General features: G+C 36.2%; 1 protein-coding gene across 2 annotated transcripts in view; it reads left to right on the top strand.

The window, feature by feature from the left end:
- Positions 1-2,758: 2,758 nt before the first annotated feature.
- Positions 2,759-20,786, top strand: part of RBBP8 (RB binding protein 8, endonuclease) — a 118,643-nt gene continuing 100,615 nt past the window's right edge. The window contains exons 1-2 of one of the 2 annotated variants that reach the window (XM_066246874.1): positions 2,759-2,923; positions 10,766-10,804. The gene's annotated coding sequence lies outside the window, so the exon portion shown is untranslated. The remainder of the gene's footprint in view (positions 2,924-10,765; positions 10,805-20,786) is intronic. The other variant, XM_066246872.1, reaches the window with a different exon arrangement.

Here is a 20,786-nt window from a genome sequence, read left to right as displayed (position 1 = left end):
TAGTTATTGAGATCCCGTCTTGTAAAAGGCAAAAGAGTTATACAATCTTAAGAGAAACCAGAGTAGTACTGTATGCGAGACAAGACCCGTTTTGGACTTCCAACTTCCAGATAGTAAATGTGTACTCTTTTAAACCATTAAGTCTATAGTAATTTGTTACAGCAGCCATATGAAACAAATACAATCGCACTGTTTTCAGTGTGGCACTTCGTCATTCACCCGCAGCTCTGCCTCGTACTTTCAAGGCCAAAACCAATCTGGGACAATCTCTCCCAGAATGAATCAAGTCTCACCTATCTTCTGTCAACCAGTCTTCCCACTTAAAACCCCACCAATTCTTCAAAACTATTTGAAGGTACCTTGTGCCTCAAATTCCTGAAGTTTTCTAAGGTTCTGCAGCAAAGATTGACTTGCTTTTATTTCTGCAAATACATTTCCTCTTTCTCTGTTCTGTTAAATTTGTCATTACTCATCCTCATTCCTTCTTCCAACATTTATGGACATCTCTTGTCTGCTATCTCTCTCATTTTTTTTTTTTTTGATCCTTAAAAGTTCATGCTGTTTTGATTCTTACTATCATGTGTGGGGCTTTAAGAACTAATGGAAATAAACACCCATGTTCAACTACCATGTTTAACTAGTTTTATTTTTAGCTGACATTTTACTGTGTTCTTACTGTGTGCTAGATTTTTAATTAAAGCTTCATGTGAATTAAATTATTTGAATCTTACAATATTTTAGGCAGCAGCAACTGTTACTTTCTTCCACATTTTATAAAGAAAACACATGCCTGACTCAGGTGACAAAGCTAATATAGAATAGAACTAGGATGAATCCCACATCTTCTTGACTTCCAAGCCCATTTTCTTAACCGGTTGTAAAATCTTGTTAATTTTCCTAGTTTTATTAGAGAGCAGGGGTCAGCAAATTATGGTCTACTGGTCAAATCTAGCCTGTCACCTCTTTATATTGTTTTATTGGAACACAGCCACACCCATTCATTGTCAGTTTTTGTGCTACCGTGCTAGAGTTCAATAGTTGAAACAGAGACAATACGGCACACAAACTCTAACATATTTACTTTCTGACCCTGGTGGGAAAATGTGCTGAGTCCTGCTCTAGAAAGTAACCTTATTACTAAGTTTTCAGGTCTTGGTGTCTTCAAGTACTTAAAACTTTTACATCTGTTTCAAATCAAAGGCATTCTTTTTATTATTCCGTCAACCTTTAGTTATCTTGCAGATAGCAATCTTTGGTCATGGTAAAGAAAGAAAAGTTTCTAAAACCCATCTCTTTTGTGAAGTGTTTCCCATACCTAGTCATACCTGCTCCCTTTTCTGCGCTCTTACCTCAATTATTATAATTATAGTACTTAATGTAGTTTGATTCACATAATAGTTACTAGTTATGATTTCCCTTGGATCTAGGAAGTCCTGGAGCTGAGTAGATACTTAATAAGCATTTATTAAATACTTTCTAAGTGTCAGTATTCTGGACACTAGAGATACAAAAATAAATATAGCAATTTTTGATTATTATGTCTCCTATTTAATTAGGTACAAAAAAAAAATAGAAAAGAAGCTCAGCATGGAGTCTGGGCCTATGGTCCCTGCAACTACAGCAGTGTAATTGCCATGAGGGCTTGGTAACATCAGACTTACTGAGTCAGAATCTCTGGAGGGGTGGCCCAGGAAACTGTGTTCTTAATCAGCACTTGATACATCATAAGCAGGAAAGTTTTAGAATCACTACATCAGTAGATAGAAGAGACTTCCTAAATGTTCAAGTATGAGAGAATAAGAACAAATCTCACATGATCTCCCTTAATATAAACCAATTTCTGTCAAAATGCGATCTTTTGTTGCTTACTTCTTCCTTCCAAAAGATTACTAGACATACTAAACCAAGAACCTGAACAGTGCTCCCATCTCTTACTAAACTAATCTTTTTCATCACTGTAACCCTGTACCTGATGCAGTTCCAGGCACCTTCTAGATATCAGTACTTTGTGCTCAATTGTTGAATATTCAAAGTAAAACATCTCCAAGCTGCCCTAGTGTGTAGAGGTAGAAGTTCTTTCATTGTTAGACTGAAATGGTATGGGGATCATTTAAGTACAAGGAAGATAACACACCCAGGCAAATGTTTAATCAACCTCCATCTGGTTCCCCTCCCTCTAAAAACGCTTCCTTGTACCTCTCAGGGCCACTACTCATTTGGGAGTATCAACCTCCCCCTCAAGGCTAAGCTAGACCAAACAGAGCCAAGTGGACCAGTGAAAAAGGCCAGGCAATATGAATTCTTTATTATTGTAGATAATCTCTTTCTAGAGGCTTTAGTCTGAAGAGAGCCTGAAGTACATTTTAAAAAGGATTACCAACCTCTGAGGATGATAGATACTCAAGTATCCACAATGAGAGGTTTATAACAATGGACTCTTGCTCTGCCTGACTCAGATCTCCCCTCCCACTAGAACTCGGAATTATTTTGCTGGAGGCTACAACATTCTGAGCAGTTTGTTGGGAGCTGAAGGCAGGTAGGGATAACTCACCCCGTACAAGTTTAGCAGAGCTGAGCCGCTGCAGCTTGTTGGGCTAGCCTTTGATGCAGACTGGTTGGACAAGTTCTGGATCGACAGAAGAACCGGTTTGACTGGCCTGTTATGCCAACATATTCTGGTTTGATTCCATGTTCCACAGACTGTAGAAACCTGCCCAGCCAGTTAAATGAAAGGCATATTAGGTTATCCATTGCACACCGTATATAGCTTAGATGCAGCGGAACTCTTCCACATAGCAGTAGTGTCTAGCAGACTCTAGCATGGTCCAGAGAGGTGGCTTCCACTGATTTACTGTTCAGGGAAAGTTAGCAGTGAAACATCTTCTGCTTTTGACCAAGAGCAGTTTTCCAAATAAACTAAAGGGTAAGTGAATAAAATTTTTAAAATATTTTTCAATTTTTCTCTGCACTTATGAAGCTTAAATTTAATGATATTTAAGAAGCTATCTATTTTTAACATGATAATACCTGCTTTGCACCTTTTACATAAAGTTGGTTAGATATGGTTTTGTAACACTTGCATATATGTTCACTGATTTGTTTGGATAAAGGCTATTTGGTATATAATACACTTTTGCTATACTTTTTTTGTAAGTTGAACATGGCTACAGCCATTTAGAAAATGAGTTGAATAATTTTGCTAAATATATTTCCTCTATTAATGATTCATCTCAAGCATCTATTTCTTTGCTAATACACTATTATGTTTTATAGGCTGTTGCCTATTAAATGGTAAATCTAATTGTGGATGAAATAATAATTGCTTTTTTAAGGTATAAAAAGAAGGTGTTGGCTTCCTTGGTGATCCTAAGTACACTAAGAGGAACAATTCACAGCAAGAATTGAGGAGCGTGAAAAACAAAGATGTGGAATCTGGTAACTGATTAACTATTAGAACTCAAAAACACTCACTGAGCTGAACAGAAAGGAATGAAGACAGGTTTTAGTCATGCCTTATTACATCCGAAAAACTTTTGGGATTAAAAGAAAATTTTGATCTTCCTTTCCTTTATATTTTAAAATAATTACATTATATCTTTCATGTATCCAATTAATTTATTTTATTAATTGTGTCATTTAAAATGGAAGTTGTCAATCCCTTTAGATTTATTTTGGCATACTAAACTACCCCCTTAATAGTAGATTGAATTCAATGCACAAATCTTCTGGGCATCAGATTTAATGTAACAGTTGACCTATTTTTATGGATTTATACTGAATATTCTCCTGTTAAGAGCTATCTGTAGGCCATCTTAATATAACTTTGCCTTGAACTGAGCAAGGCTGATGCATTCTTTTCATTGTCTCTAGTGTCCTCACTTTGTTCAAACTCAAAGGGTACAAGGTTTCTTTAGAATGTTAGCGAAGGATTTTTTAGGTGAGATTAAATATTCAGATGAAATTTTATTTTTTTTCAGGGAAATCCTTTGGATGCTTTTTAATCCTATTCTCCAAAGCAATTCTGCATAAAACTTCTGGTAGTTCAGCTAGACTTCTAAAAAGCCATGTGATGTTGAATCTGCAAAAAGAATGTGCTGATTCAGCAGACTAAAATTTATTTTTTTTTTCAGCATAAACTGTATTCTGACAATTTGGGAGGAATATGGATAAAAATTTTCAGGTGGTTGAATTTTTCTCTTTTCAATAAGTTTTCAGGCAAGATATAGGTATACATCAAAGAGTATACTGTTAGTGTTTCTAGTGAATCTACTATATATAGTAATGCAGATGTTTTTAAACTATATGGTGTTTAAATACAGGGATTATTGTTTAAAAACAAACTTAGTTTAGGATTGCACTTTACTGAGTATTTTTGTTTATGGTTTTGAGAAACCTATTTAAGAGCTAGATATATTTTTCATATAAAATCTATGGATAATAAATATTTAAAGCTTAACTCTACATTTTGGAGAAGGATTTTATAGTTCTCATTTAATAGGATTTTTAGTTTCACATATATGGAAATTTTAGTAAATACTTTTTATATATTTTCTATAAATTGATTCCTTTAAGATATTGATACATTTTGATACTTTGATTAAAAGTAAGGTTATATAGATTTATCAATCAGATTAGGAGTCTGTGCTTTTGTTGGTGTGTGTGTGTGTGTGTGTACTTTACACAACCCTAAATTTTTTCAGGCCCCAGGTCAAAAAGTGTTCTAGTCATTTAAAAATTTTTTCATTCTTCAAGTCTAGTTGGGGATACATTCCTTTGTCTTTATTCCTAGCCACACAGTTTCATACAATGACTCTTTTTGTCAACAGTGCTAGCTTTCTTAACAGTAATTGCTTCTCTTCCTGAATATCTTCATGTGTTTCCTACCAAAAAAAAAATTAGAATCATAATAGTTTTGAGCTAGAAGGACTCTTAAAGATAACTAATGAATACAACTTCTCATGCTTGAGTTGAATGAAAAGTCCCAAAATGTAGCTAAATCACTACTATCTAATCTAAGGGTAGATCTGGGACCAGAACATCTCAGTTTCCTGAATACCAGCCCAGACTAAAAGTTTTTTCACTACCCTACATTGACTCTTCTGAATGCTATATGAAATCTTATCTACGTTTCCTAAAGGATTTGTACAAAGATAAAATTGTGTTGCAGAGTTATGTTAATGAGTCTTTGCTGAACTAAGAAATTATTTGCATTTATATTTTAATCTATGTCATTATTGCTCCCAATCTTTTTGTGGCATAGTGGATAAATTTATGGAGTTGCCATTGGTAATGAAGGTGATTACTATTTCAAACCTTAGTCTCTTAATGCCATTATAAAATTTTATATCAAACTGATAAGAGTACCTCACGTTCCTTCATATTTGGGGGTCCTGCTATCATTTTCTGACTTAATATTACTTTAAACTATCTCAATTGTTTATTTTCTTAGAATGTATATATGTATGTATGTATTTTTGTATTGTTTCAGTCACTCCTATATGGACACAGTGTAGGATTTTCCCAGAAAGCTACCTAAAATTTGGTTAGAACTCACAAGAAAATTTTAATAAGGTTATGAAGACCAGAATTGCAGGATTCAAAACCCATGTTAGAGGTGCTAGAACTTGTATTAAGGAGTGAGCTCTTAATACAGTGCTTTGCACACAAGTACTCAAAAATGCTTTGAATGTTTTTAACTTGAAGAATTCCAAGAAAAAGGAATAATAGAAGACTTGAGAACCAAAGGCTCAAAAATTTCAACTTTGATTCTTTGAACTCAATGATAATTCTCCTAACCTTATATTTTTCACAGGGAAACATCTTATCTGAGAGAGTCTTACTATTTTTTTTCTTCTTCTTCTCCTTCTTCTTCCTCTTCTTCTTCTTCTTCTTCTCCTCCTCCTCCTCCTCCTTCTTCTTCTCCTTCTTTTTCCTCCTCCTCCTCCTCTTGCCCATTCCCCCCTCCTCGTTCTTCTTCTTCCTTTCTTCTTCTTCTTCCCTCCTTCTTCTTCTTCTTCTTCTTCTTCTTCTTCTTCTTCTTCTTCTTCTTCTTCTTCTTCTTCTTCTTCTTCTTTCTCTTTCTTCCTCTTCTTCTTCTAATAATGAAATGAAATGTTTTAATAGAGTATATTAAAAAATATATACTCCACAAACAAGTGGGGTGTATTGCAAGAATGCAAGGCTGGTTCAGAGGGATGCTTCTAAATTTGGTAAATTTAGTTCAGTCCAAGTAGAGACTCTGGAAAGTAATCACTTCCATTATCTTATCTTTACAGTCAACAGAAAGGATAGTATGTTGAAAAACATATAGACTTTTGAGCCAAATTGAAATGGGTTGAATACTGAATCTGCTACAAACTAGTTTACCGCTAGAAATCATTGAACCCTCTGAGTTCTCTTTTCTTCATCTGTAAGTTAAGAAAACTAATACCATTCTTTAAGAGCTGTTGGGAAGATTACACGATATATAGTATGCCAAACACATAGTACAGTTCTTAGAACACACTAGGTACAGCAAATGTCAATATCATTTCCACTTCATTAATAGAATATTTAATAAATTTCAACAAATAGCTGAGTAAGAGAAGCCAAAGCTTAACTTAGAATATACATTTTATTTTTTTCAGAGACATAAAAATTAAATTAGCAACCTTGAAAAGCATTAAGATTTATTGTTGAAAAATATTTTAACCATATTAAATTTTAAAAATTAGAAACTCATATAACTGAATCCAACTAAACTGACAAGAAGCCATTGTCAAACATATTTTGAGAGCAATATATCAAAGTTATTAAAATGCTTCAATAATTTTGAAAAATTAAAATTTCAATCATCTATACCAAAGAAAAGTTCATAGATCAACCAAATTACACCTTACATGGGCCCACTACCTGAGTTTCTCAAAGGCATTTTATATCTATTATCTTCTATGACAGAGACGTCATTGTCCAAGTTTCTATATGCTCTAAGGATTATGCTCTTTCTACGATCAATTCAATTATTTTTTCAGGGCTCTAGAATACGTTATTTTCCTCTAAAAGATTCTCTTCCAAATTAAATTTACTGGAGGTCAATGTTGTTTTATATTGCATTTCCTTGTGAGTAAATGATAAGAAGAGTAATTCAAACATGTTTTGGGTATAATAAGACAGAATAAGATTTAATATTTTCTAAAAAATAATGTTAAATTAGTCTCAGACTCAATTGATTATGAACAAAGTTCACATGCAAGGTACTTATGAAATATATATATATATATATATATAATTAATCAGAAGGGAGTTCAGAATTCTGTGACAAAACATTCTAAGACCTAAGAGCAGGATATAAGTTATAACTTAATATTAGAACCAACAAACAGATCCACTTATAACACAAACAGATCTTACTGAGCTCTTGCAATCAATTTTAATTTCTTGAAATATGTTTAATTGCTGTACAAAGAAGCTTTGTGCTGATAATTTAAATTTATATTCATGATAAGTGAATTTTGTTTTTCTCTTAAATATAAAGCTTGTATGTAGATAACATACCTAAAGACAAAGGTACCACTTAACAATTATGCCCACTAATTATATATTCTTATTAAAACTTATTATACATAAACAATTTAATCTTATGTGACAATTCATTAAATTAGTATTTAACTTGCATTTATTTTCACAGATTTAAAGTGAATTGAAAGGAAGGCAAGGAGTAACACAAATTTCAAAGATATTTTTTAAGTGTTTCTATATATAGTAAATACAGATGCTTCTCAACTTATGATGGGGTATAGCCTGATAAACCCATCAAAAGTTGAAAATATTTTAAGTTGAAAATAGATTTAATACTAACAGCACACTGTAGAGTATCTGTTGCTTATCCCTTGTGATCACATGTCTAACTGGAAGCTCAACATCACAGGAGAGTATAGTATTGCATATTGCTAGCCCTAGAAAAGTCCAAAATTTGAAGTACTGTTTTTACTAAATGCACATTGCTTTTGCATCAGAAAGCCCAAAAAAAGAAATCTTAAAACAGACCATAAATCAGGGATCCTCTGTAACTAATTTGGAAACTTCAGGACTAACAACCAAACCTACTATGCATCAAAAAATGAACCAGGAAACAGAGAACATTATGGCTTATCAAGCTAAAGACATATAGCCTTAAAGTAATCATTACACTATTATCTTAAAAGTTCTTATTACTGACAAAATAAAAATAGAACTTGCATGGTAAATTTTTAGTTTCAAAGTTCTATCTTAAGTTTATTCCCTTGAAAGTTTTTTGCTTATAGGTTTTGAAATGATTTACTTTAGGAGTGAAAAAAATTTCCTTCCAACACAAAAACATTTTAAATTTAATGAATTGCTGAATGAATTTTGAAACATTGAGGAATACAAGATTAATAACTTTATGTAGCTTTTATTTTATTTTATTTTTTTCATTTATTTTTTTTTTTCCCTGAAGCTGGAAACGGGGAGAGATAGTCAGACAGAGTCCCGCATGCGCCGGACCGGGATCCGCCCAACCGGGATCCACCCGGCACGCCCACCAGGGGCAACGCTTTGCCCACCAGGGGGCGATGCTCTGCCCCTCCGGGGCGTCGCTCTGCCACGACCAGAGCCACTCTAGCGCCTGGGGCAGAGGCCAAGGAGCCATCCCCAGCACCCGGGCCATCTTTGCTCCAATGGAGCCTTGGCTGCGGGAGGGGAAGAGAGAGACAGAGAGGAAGGAGGGGGGGTGTGGAGAAGCAAATGGGCGCTTCTCCTGTGTGCCCTGGCCGGGAATCGAACCCAGGACTTCTGCACGCCAGGCCAACGCTCTACCACTGAGCCAACCGGCCAGGGCCTTTATGTAGCTTTTAGTACAATATTTTTGAAGTAATTTAGAGAATTCTGTGATGAGGTCTTCTATAAAAATTTTCATTTAACATATACTTGGAGAGTAGGGGTCTCTTAACTAAAAGTTGATGAGATACAGTCTAAGAAAATACGATCATTCACTTTTCTGAAAATATTAATATTCAAATCAACTTTCAATAATATATCAGTAATTAGAACTAAATCATACATACCATCTATATAGCATTTTAGTGATCTGTTAAATTCTTTTGAAGTCACGTTCCAAGCAACTGTCTAACAAAATTTTAAACAAATGTTGCTCAGAAACAAGTATATGTACTGTTGTTTTTTTTTAGCTCTAATATAGAACTAACCACTGGAACCTATCTATAGGCTAGAAACCTATATACTGGACCCAGAAACTGGCTAGAACAGAACCTAGCTACAGGCCATTCAGTAAGAAAAGTTGTTCAGTCCATTCCCGTTTGACATCAGTTTCTTTTTCTTACAGTTTTACTTTCTAAGATGTGAGTATTTACTTCTTTGAGATGAATGACCTTTTCTAGTTCCACCAGTTAGCACACATTAAACACATCTAGCATAAATTAAATTCTCAGCAGTTCCCTGGTGTCATAACAAACCACATGTTAATACTAATGTTAAAGCCAAGTAAGTAATATCACATCAAATTTCTATAAAGGAAGACCACAGTGACTCTGAAATAAAAATTGGGTTATCCTTTTCATCTGACTTCTCAGACTGTTGTTTTAGCTTAGTTTATTAAACATATGATTAATGGTACTTTGATACTAATTCAGACCCTGTGGAGTCAGTTCATTTTAAGTTACTTAATAGTCATAGATTACAGCCAGCAGTATTACTACTATAATAATTTCACAATGTTTCTCAGAGTGTAGTCTCTGAACCATTGACCATCTGACTCACCTGGGAGATGCCTATTAAAAAGGCAGATTTCTGAAAACTGTGAAATACACATACATAACACACAATGGAATATTATTTAGCCATAAAAAGAAAGAAATCCTGCCATTTGGGACAGGATTTTGAGACAACATGGATGAACTTTGAGGGCATTTTGCTAAGTAAGGTAAGTCAGAGAGAGAAAGACAAATACTATATGATCTCACTTATACATGAAATCTAAAAAATATAAAAGGCCAACTGCTAAAATCTATCTAGATGTATCACATTAGAATCTCTGGTGGATAGGTCCTATAAGTCTGCATATTTACATATTTTTCTAGATTATGCTGATATCCAATAAAGTTTAGGAAGCAGCAAAAGAAAAGATTCTCTTGCCTATAAGAAAATGAGTTTCTTCAAATCCAACCATTATCACTATCAGAAAAATAGCCCCAAATGCACATGTTCAGAGAAGAAAAGTGGGGGATTAGGAGAAGGAAACAGGGAGGGAGGGAAGGCCAGTGCAAGAGTCCATTCTGGAGCTCATTCCCCACTCTCAGCAATTGAGGTTCAATCCCAGCACAATCTTAGGAGCCATGAAACTGAAGACATGAACAAGGAGCATTTACCCACCAGTTCTGACTTCTATCAGTTAAGGGTTGCCTAATGAGTTGTTATTTTTCTCACATTTTCATGTTGTGCTTATATTTCCAAAGGCTTCAGTGAATGAAGCCCCGGGGACAGAAAGTCCAGGGGAGGGGGCTGTCAGGTTTCACCTGTCCGAATCTGGTTACCCCTGTAATGACTGGAGTAAGCAGGGCCCGAAAGGTGTCCAGTCCATCACCATTACAGGACAAATATGCTCAAACTGCTTTTTCCTTAGTTGGTCAATATAATTTTAACACACTATATAATTAAAATGGATTTTCTGAGAAAGGAATACAGTAATTTCAAATAGGAAGTGAGGGACTTGAGCCTGTTTTTGTCTGATGTATTTAATCCATTCCCACAGAACCTGAGATGCACTGAAACTTGATCTTCCTCGAGAAAGGTATTTTCTAATAAGCTACATTTCATTTCCTAAATTTGGTGGCCAATTTTTAAAGGGCCAAATAGCAGCAAAATGAACAATTAATATGTACTCTGAAAATACTCTGTGTCCAGCATTGATCCAAAAACTATTGTTTAAGTTTATACTGGTAAAATTATAGTAAAAACAGATTGAATACATTGGACCCTCAAGTAACTCTTCTTATTGTAGTGAAACACAGAATTTTGAATAGTACAAGTTTGTCTTGTACTATATCTAAGAGGGTCTGGTTACAAGAAATAATTCATTATAATCTATAATGTGATCCTACGGCATGACTCCAAAGAATACATTCGAGGAAGGCTCTAGTCGAATAACTTAAAAATAGAAAACTAAACAGCCAGTTGTGTGGTTTTTTTGTTTGTTTGGTTTTTTTGCACTTTTGCACTTTTCCAAAGCTGGAAATGGGGAGGCAGTCAGACAGACTCCTGCATGTGCCCAACTGGGATCCACTCGGCATGCCCACCAGGGGGTGATGCTCTGGCCCTCTGGGGCATAGCTCTGTTGCATCCAGAGCCATCCTAGTGCCTGAGGCAAAGGCCACAGAGCCATCCTCAGCGCCAGGGCCATCTCTGCTCCAATGGAGCCTCTGCTGCGGGAGGGGAAGAGAGAGACAGAGAGGAAGGAGAGGGGGAAGGGTGGAGAAGCAGATGGGCACTTCTCCTGTGTGCCCTGGCTGGGAATCGAACCCGGGACTCCTGCTCTACCACTGAGCCAACCGGCCAGGGCCCAGTTGTGTGCTTTAATTAAGTAAATATCATATTTGTTTGCATAATGATAGAACCTATTGAGCTAAATAAGGAAGAAATAGATGTAAATAAAAAAGTCTGATTATCTTTTTATTTAACTTGAACTATTAAAATAATTATGCTTTTTCAAAATAATCCTCTTTCTCAGAAGTTAGATAAATTACTAACAAATTGATAAGGATAAAATAAAGAAATTAAACTGAAGAGGGCCTAGAAATAAGAAAAAGTGGGGATACACACTGATGAACAAAGGCCAACAATAACAGACATTATTTTCAAAAGAAAGAATCAAATATGCTCAGGTCTTCACTAAATTAGCCCAGATCACCATCAATTTTATGCCAATACTTTCTTAATTGGACTTGAAGCTGAGTTGATCATAAATCTCTGTTAAATAAATGATTTCTTACAACTACCAATTTCTGAAGAAACAAATAAATTTTTTTCTATGCAATTTTGCAGTTAGGCTAGCTGATTTTTAAATTCCCTTGGAATAAAATGGAAATAGCAATAGAATACTACTACATGATTTATTTAAACTTAATAATGTGAATCATATAAGATATGTAAAAGCACTTAACAAAATGTAAGTGAACCTCTTCTATAATTATGACTCTTACAATTTACATAGCAATTCAACAATTTCATTATAATTATATAACTAGCAATTGGAGAGATCTATCTGATTAGCTGTAGCTCTTAAATTTATCTATGATTGACAGTCTCTTACACTGTTTGTATATATATAATCATTCAGTCTTATCAACAATCCTATGAAATACCCAAGATATTATTTTCTTCGTATCATTGGTAAACAATTGAGGCACAGAGAAGTTAAATTACTTGCTCAATAGGATAATTAAAATTAGAATTCATCAAACAAACTAAGTGGAGCTCCTGCTGATTTTCCAATAGCAACCTATACAAATACATTACTATTGATATATATAAATACTTACAGTCTCCAGGATTCACAATGACTCCTCAAAACAAAACCTTGCACATGCCTTCTGCTCCCAATGGGCAAGGTTCTCCTACCATTCTGCTTGCTGTTTCAAACTTCTGTGAAGACTTCTTTAAGAAATTTCACATATGTTATTTCATCCCTGCAATAGCCCCTTTGGATACAGTAAGTATGAGTATTCTCAGTTTTTAGTTGGGAAAATAAGAGTTGTCCAGGAAACATGCAGATAATCAGAGATAGGGCCAGAGTTGAAACACTGGTTCTATCTCCCAGCTCAGGACTTGCTCAGTACCATGTCTGGGAATGTGTCTATGTGCCATCATTGATTGTAGAACACAGTAACAGTTTTTTGGAGCACTTCCTGCTCTGGCCCATTCTGAGATTACCACATAATTCAAGGCCCTTTAATCTATTTAGTTTTAAATTTTCTACATAGAAGAATCTACAACTTGGGCCAGGGAAAGGCTGATAAACTCCTCACAAAATTAGGGGATATTTCAAAATGAATATGAAGCTATAAAATATCTTCTAATTTTTGTGAGCAGTGTATAAACATGTTTGCTAATTCCATTAGAAGTCAATTTATATTTGTCTCTCAAATACCCACACCTATGGTAAGGCAAGTAAAAAGCATGTGTGCCATAATTATTAAGAAATACAATTATTAATGCAAGAAAACTCTAAAATATCAACTGAGATTGGTCCATATAATAGGTGCTTTACTCTAACCCTCAGTGGGAGAGCCCGGTTTATTTTTCTCTTCTCAATTATGATTTAAGTTGCTATCAAATTTAAAAGTTCTTTTAGTAACCTCATAAAACAAGGCTTTCTGAAGTAAATAAAAAAATGTACAGGAACTGTAAATAGCCTATAGGTAATAGGAATTTTTTTATCAAAATTCAGAAACTTTATTTGGATATTCTCTCAGAAACATAATAAGGTGGCAATAGCCAGAGAGAAAGGGGAGGTGAGCAGAGTGTGGGAAATGGGGACGGAAAGGGACTTTGCTGGGGGCAGAGGGTGCACGCTCAGTGTGTGGATGGTGTTATATCGAGTTGTACACTTGCAACCTGTATGGTTTTGTGAACCAATATCATACCAATATATTTTTAAAAATTAAAAAGCATAGGATTTTTTTTTAGATTTTTAAATTCATTTTTAGAGAGAGAGAGAAAGAGAAGGGGGGGGAGGAGCAGGAAGCATCATCACCCACATGTGCCTTGACAAGGCAAGCCCAGGGTTTTGAACCAGTGACCTCAGAGATCCAGGTCAAAGCTTTATCCACTGCACCACCAAGGGCCAGGCCAAGGATTAGTTTGAAATAGATTTTACCCTCAAAAATAGTAGGTGTACTACAAAGAGCATAGCTATTTATAGCAAGAAGATTGGGTTTGAAGTCTTAGATCGACTTATCTACTAGTTTGTGCATATAATGCTAGTCAAACCACCTAAATTCTCAGCTTTTGTGGAAAGATGAAAACTGTACCCATTCTGCTTTTATGACACAGTTATTTTTAAATTCCAAAGAGAATATATGTAGGAGAAACAATTGTATTTTACCACTACTAACTGTTCTTGACTTTATATTCACTTCTAAATTCAAGAATTTTAGAGTACTATCAATAGATCAAATAATATTATGACTTATAGTATCTATACCATAATATTCTTTAAAAAGAGTTGATAGGTCTATACATAGTTGAGAAGGAAATACTTCTGACTATAAAAATTATAAAAGGTCATTTAAATCTTCCCTTTTTTATTAGTTTATACTTCAAATTCTTTAACGCTTCTGACCATATGATTTATAACTAGAAACAGAACATTTTTATTTTTATTTTTTATTTATTTATTTATTTATTTTTGTATTTTTTCTGAAGTTGGAAATGGGGAGGCAGTCAGGCAGATTCCCGCATGCGCCTGACCGGGACCCACCCGGCATGCCCACCAGGGGGCGATGCTCTGCCCATCTGGGGCATTGCTCTGTTGCAACCAGAGCCATTCTAGCACCTGAGGCAGAGGCCATAGAGCCATCCTCAGCACCCGGGCCAACTTTGCTCCAATGGAGCCTTGGCTGTGGGAGGGGAAGAGAGAGACAGAGAGGAAAGAGAGGGGGAGAGGAGAAGCAGACGGGCGCTTCTCCTGTGTGCCCTGGCCGGGAATCGAACCCGGGGCTCCTGCACACCAGGCTGACGCTCTACCACTGAGCCATCTGGCCAGGGCCCAGAATATTTTTAGAGTAAACAGAAGACCTATTAATAATTAGCGAACAACAGGAATCAGCCAGGACTGTTGCTACTAAGCCAGGGCATATGGTCACTTTATATAAGAAGCATACTGGATTTAGGAAAAGGATGTCTATTTATTTCAGTCTTGACATCCACAAAAACATAGTTTGTAAAAACTATAGTTAAAACAATCATCTACAAACACACATTGTCACCAAGGATATGAAGTTAATTAAAGCATAATTTAATTTCACTATACATTTCTAATACTTCTGATTATAACTTAAGTAAAATGGAGAAGTATTGGGTGATGGAGCACTTGCTCCCCAGCCTATGTCATCAGTTTTCGCTCAAATAAAATCTTATAAAAATTAAAAAAAAAAAAGTATTGACTGAAACTGAAGGTAACTATCAAAGCTGCCTTAACCTTAGACTAATATCTACATTAGGAAAAGCACAAATTCAATATTTAAACAAAGTGTGTTTTTCTTAAGTATAGTGTGAATGGGAAAAACTGGGCGAGGGAGAAGGGGGAGCCAGCCAGTGAGCAAGTTTGAAGACCTAGCTGTAATTTCTAAAGCATGAGTACATTAAAAATCACTATTTGCCAGCAGTGAATAAATTAATTCACAGATGGAAAAATTACCTTTTAAGATGTGAATCATTGTATTCTTAGAAGTAGACAAAACAGTGAATATTTTTTTAATTTATTTTTTATTGATTGATTTCAGAGGGAGGTGAAGGGAGAGAGACAGGCACATTGATCTGTTTCTACATGTGCCTTGACTGGCGCTTCGGGATGATGCTCTCACCAGTCACGCTATCCAGCCAAGGAAAGCTGTGAATGTTAAGCATGTTTTCTCTTGTGAACCTGTCAAGTAATGTTTTAATTAATAGACTCCATATGACTTGTTCCTACAGTTAACCTTTCATAATATTTTCCATTTACATTATTGTAAATTAATATTGTTCCCACTGTTGCTGGTAAAAATAGGGTTCTTCTAGAGTCTCAAGAAAAGCATTTCAGGGATCCATGCATGGAGGATGAGGTGTAGTTGGTAGAGCAAACACTAAGGACTGTTCCCAGGTGCCCAATGTCTCTTCCATGACCAGGTGGCTTAGTTTCATCTGGCTGTGGAATAACTCCAGCCTTGTCTTCACTAAGCCAGGAAGAAGGGCCAGGGTCCAGAGGTATTGTGCCATTACTAGGCATTGGCAGGGCATCCAAAGCTGCTATAGTTTGGTTTAGTCCATGCCAACGCTTAGTCCAGCTTAGTCTCTGTCCCCAATTGGCTGGCTTAGTCTCTGTACCCAGCTGTGCATCGTTGGCACTGTGCTGCTACACCCAAGCCCATGCTTAGAGCCCACACTTGGAGCCCATGCTTGGGTGTGCATGGCTGCTACAAAGACAGAAGGAATGTACAAATCAGTGAACATTCAGACAAACGTGTACTACCCAGAGGAGGCCCTTGTTAAGATTTGATTATACTACCTCAGGCTTGGGAAAGGGTAAACTTTCTTTCAATCTAACCAATCCCTTCCCTGGCTCTTGAGAGTTTATAGAGAGTTCTCCCCCATCCAACATCTTTCCTTGGTCTTCCAGAGGCTCATGCCCTCATCCAGTCTAATTCCTTCCTTGGCTAGGCACTTAGGTTCTCCACCTTGGCTCCTACTGCACATGCCTCAAAGTAGAAGGACCTCCCCCTGTGCCATCTTGGCTTCTACTGCACATGTGCTCAGCAGAGGGATTTCCCTTGCTGTTTTTATCTATCCTTCCATAATCCTGGTAAATGACCAGTAACCAAGTCTTCCCAGCCACTTTGGGGATTAGGTCCTCTTTGCAGAGGATGGAGCAGTCACCTGGGGAACCTGTGACTCTTGTGGCTTCTTAGTGAATGAAGCTTAATTTCCCATCCAGTTCCCTCATCTATTAGGCTTAATGTCTGAGTCCCTTTGCTCCCTTCCTTTATGAATAACTAGCTACCTAAGCTAAAACCACAGCTTCCATCATGGTAGCATTATACCTATGTACATAGGACAATGCAGTATAGTACTATATTTACTAGATTTAAAGGTGAAGATTAGTTTTTCAATATCCCCAAAATAAAATCCACTTTCCTATTCTTAGTGATCAGTGGTAATTTTTTTTAAATGAGAGAGAGAGAGAAAAAGAGGAACAGACAGACAGGAAGGGAGAGCGATGAGAAGCATCAATTCTTCATTGTGGCACCTTAGTTATTCATTGATTCCTTTCTCAAATGTGCCTTGACCTGGGGTGGGGATGGGGGCTGGGGACTCCAGCTAAGTCAGTGACTCCTTGCTCAAGCCAATGACCTTGAGCTCAAGACAACAACCTTGGGCTTCAAGCCAGCGAGCTTTGGGATCAAGCCAGTGACCATGGGGTCATGTCTATGATCCCACACTCAAGCTGGCAACCCTGTGCTTAAGCCGGATGAGCCCATGCTCAAGCCCGTGAGCTCCAGGTTTCAAACCTGGGTCCTCTGCATCCCAAGCCAATGATCTATCCACTGTGCCACCACCTGGTCAGGATCTTAATAATCACTATTAAATTCTTTTATTATCTCTACAGCAGTTAAGCTCTAAGGTTCTTATAAATGCCTGTGTTAACTGGCAGTGTTAAGCATTAAGACCAATCTTATAAACACCAGAGCTTACTATCTAACAAAAGTCCTGGGCTTCATAAACTTCATATATTAAAAAGATATATATATATATATATATATATATATATATATGCGCATAGGTATGAAATATTGCCCAAATAGCCACTACATTATAAATGGGTGACCTGAAAGAAAATGGTGCCCCTTTTCATTGATAATAAATCATTTAGCAATAATAGGTCATTAACATTCTTGGTCAGGTCACCATCATCTAAACCTAGGCAACTAGGCAATTTTATTGTATACTGTACTATCTTTACCAAATATAAAATCATAATTCCTAAATTTGGCAAAGTATATATCTAGCAAAATTTTTCCCATTACTGATGTAAAATAAAGTAGTTAAGTGAATGATTTTTACAAACACAAAACTACTTTAATGGTTTATAAAAGGAAATGAAGAAGGTATATGTAGCCATAGTGAAAATCAAAATAAATAAAGCTTCTTTATCTTGTTGGAAGTTGGCCAGGGTATACAAGGCTAATTTTTCTAGTTGGAAAGCCATGTATAATCTATAATATGTGTTGTGGCACTTTAATGACCACCTAAGACTGTCAAAATAAAAAGTGTGATACTTACACCCTTCATGGATGTTAAATATATCTTTTAAAACAATTATAAAACTAATCAATCTAACTGATCTTGGCATCATCAACTCAAATCACAGACAAAACATTCTGGCACTTGGGGCAAGATCCTTAGTTGATGTATACGCCTACCCACAAACAACACTTAGTAATTACTATAAACAACTTTTTAAAAATTAAATCGAGTGTTCCTGTTGATATAACTGTTGACAGTTAACATCATTTTCTTTTATCTTAAAGACCTCACTCTCAAAAAACCTTTCTGTTTTATTCTTACAATAGTTCTTTTGTCTTATTCTTAAATCAGCTCACCTCTGTGTTCATTTTAAGGGTGCTGAACAATATTATGTATTCATAACGAGTTTAATCACTTTAAAATTTTTGCCTAAAGATACAAGCCCTCTCGGCTGGGGTAGAGTGAGAATGGGATGATGTGAGGAGTGGGAGAGAGATGTGAAATGCTCAGCACAAATAGCGGAAATAGCCTTAGACTGGGAACCAGATATCCTTGTCCCAGTCCCAGCTCTTTCCTGGTTGCTCAGGTAAACCATATAACCCCATTTGTTCACTAAATATTCATTTGTTCATTATATATGCTAGGTCTGTGAGTCCCATAAAGTAGCCATAGCCACATGTGACTTTGAGTACTTGAAAGGCAGCCAACCCAAATTGAGATGTTCTGTAAAGATAACATACACACTGGATTTTTAAGAATCAGCACAAAGAAAAAGAATGTAGAAAGAAAGTCTCATTCATAAATTTTTATATTGGTTACATGTTAAAATAATACTTTAGTTATTAAATAAAATATATTTAGTTAATGTCACCTGTTTCTTTTTACTTTTTTAAATGTGGCTACTAGAAAATTTTAAATTATATATATGTATTTGCTCTGGCTGTAGAGTGTTGGCCTGGAGTGTGGAAGTCCCAAGTTTGATTCCCAGTCAGGGCAAACAGGTGAAGCGACCATCTGCTTCTCTACCCACCCCTCTTTCTCTTTCTCTTCCCCCTCCTGTAGCAATGACTCAAATGGGTTTGAGCAAGTTGGCCCTAGGCACTGAGGATGGCTCTGTGGCCTTGCCTCAGGTGTTAAAGTAGCTCGGTTGCTGAGCAACAGAGCAGCGAACCCAGACGGGCAGGTGGATCCCAGTCAGGACACATGCAGGAGTCCGTCTTTCTTCCTCCCCGATTCTCACTTAAGAAAAATTTAAAAAAATAAAAAAGGTAAAAATCAGTATACTATAGTGGGGTTTTTTTTTTCCTTTTTACTGAATTTGTTGCGGTGACACTGGTTAACAAAATTATACAGGTTTTAGGTACACGATTCTATAACACATCATCTGTATACTGTATCGTGTGCTCACCATCCCAAGTCATCTCTGTCCAGCACCATCTTTCCCCCAAACTAGCTTCTCTTTCCCCATGCCCTTACTCCTGGCAATCACCACACTGTTGTCTATATCAGTGATTTTCAACCTTTGTTTCTCACGCACTCATAAACTAATTACTAAAGAAAAAGGGGCCCTGACCTCTTCTTCCTTAGTAACCAATTTATTTGTGCCATAAGATGAAAATGGTTGAATTTAGTCAGGGGCACTGAACTTAGTAATTAGTGTGTGTTTGTGCCATGAAAAAAAAAGGTTGAAAATCACTGGTCTATATCCATGAGCTTTTACTCCCTTTTTCCCCTGCTCAATCTCTTTTATCTTAGTCTTCAATCCCTTTTATCTTAAAGTCCTCTGTCAGCCTGCCCTTATGATAAGAATTCTAGCATTTTTACTGTTTCCACACAATATTTTTATTCTGGTTAAATGTACATAATATAAATTTTATCACTCTAGTCACTTCACTAGGCATTTTTTTTGTCTTTTTTATTTATTTATTTATTCACTTTTCACCAGGCAATTTTTAAACAAGCATCCTAAGCTTCCAATGGGTTTTAGGTATGATGGCACAGTAAAATCCCAGCCCTCAAAATGGCAGCACTGGGCCTGGGGTGGCTGGAGTCCTGCCTTCTGTTGCCTCTGAATGGAAGCAGCCTCATCTTTTTCTCACAATATTCATTTTCTAAGTGTTGAAAAAGTCTGGGAAGCATTGTTCTAAGCCATAAAAAAATGAGCAACCCAGTATTACAAAAGGTTTGAAATAGCTGCTTCTATGTTAAAATGTTCGCACTTCTTCAGGACTTCGGAACCAGGTAGGGGCATAGAGCTCCTTCCTGCAGGCAAATATCTACGAGTATGCCCACCATTTCCACTGGTAAAGTAACCATCACAGAATCTCATAAAGACAAGCCAAGAATGAATTCAAAGATTTTCTCCACCTACATGAAAAACTGGAATCCCGCAAGTGATGCCCAATTCATTTATCTACAGAGTGACTTTTTGGCAGGCACTGAGTTAGTTTCTGGAGATAAAAAGGTGAACAAAATATGGTTTTGACCTCAAGAAACTTATGATTTAGCAGAGAGACAGGATCAGTTTAAACTGCAATAATTGTAAGATGGGAAGTACATAGTGCTGTAAGTATCTAATAGAAAACACTATTAAAACAAGATAAAAAGATTAATAATGTTGGTCAAATATGTTTGTAAATATGATATATATTTGCTCATTTATAGTTTGCATTGTGTGTGGGGGACAGGCTGTAAGCAGGCCCGTCATTATAGCCTGAGGCTTAGTTTTAAGACTAAGCTTTTCCCCACACCCTTGACTGTTGCATGATGTGGGG

This window comes from Saccopteryx bilineata, chromosome 11 (genome assembly GCF_036850765.1).
Source record: "Saccopteryx bilineata isolate mSacBil1 chromosome 11, mSacBil1_pri_phased_curated, whole genome shotgun sequence".
Taxonomy (NCBI): domain Eukaryota; kingdom Metazoa; phylum Chordata; class Mammalia; order Chiroptera; family Emballonuridae; genus Saccopteryx; species Saccopteryx bilineata.
This window is presented reverse-complemented; position numbering and strand designations above follow the sequence as displayed.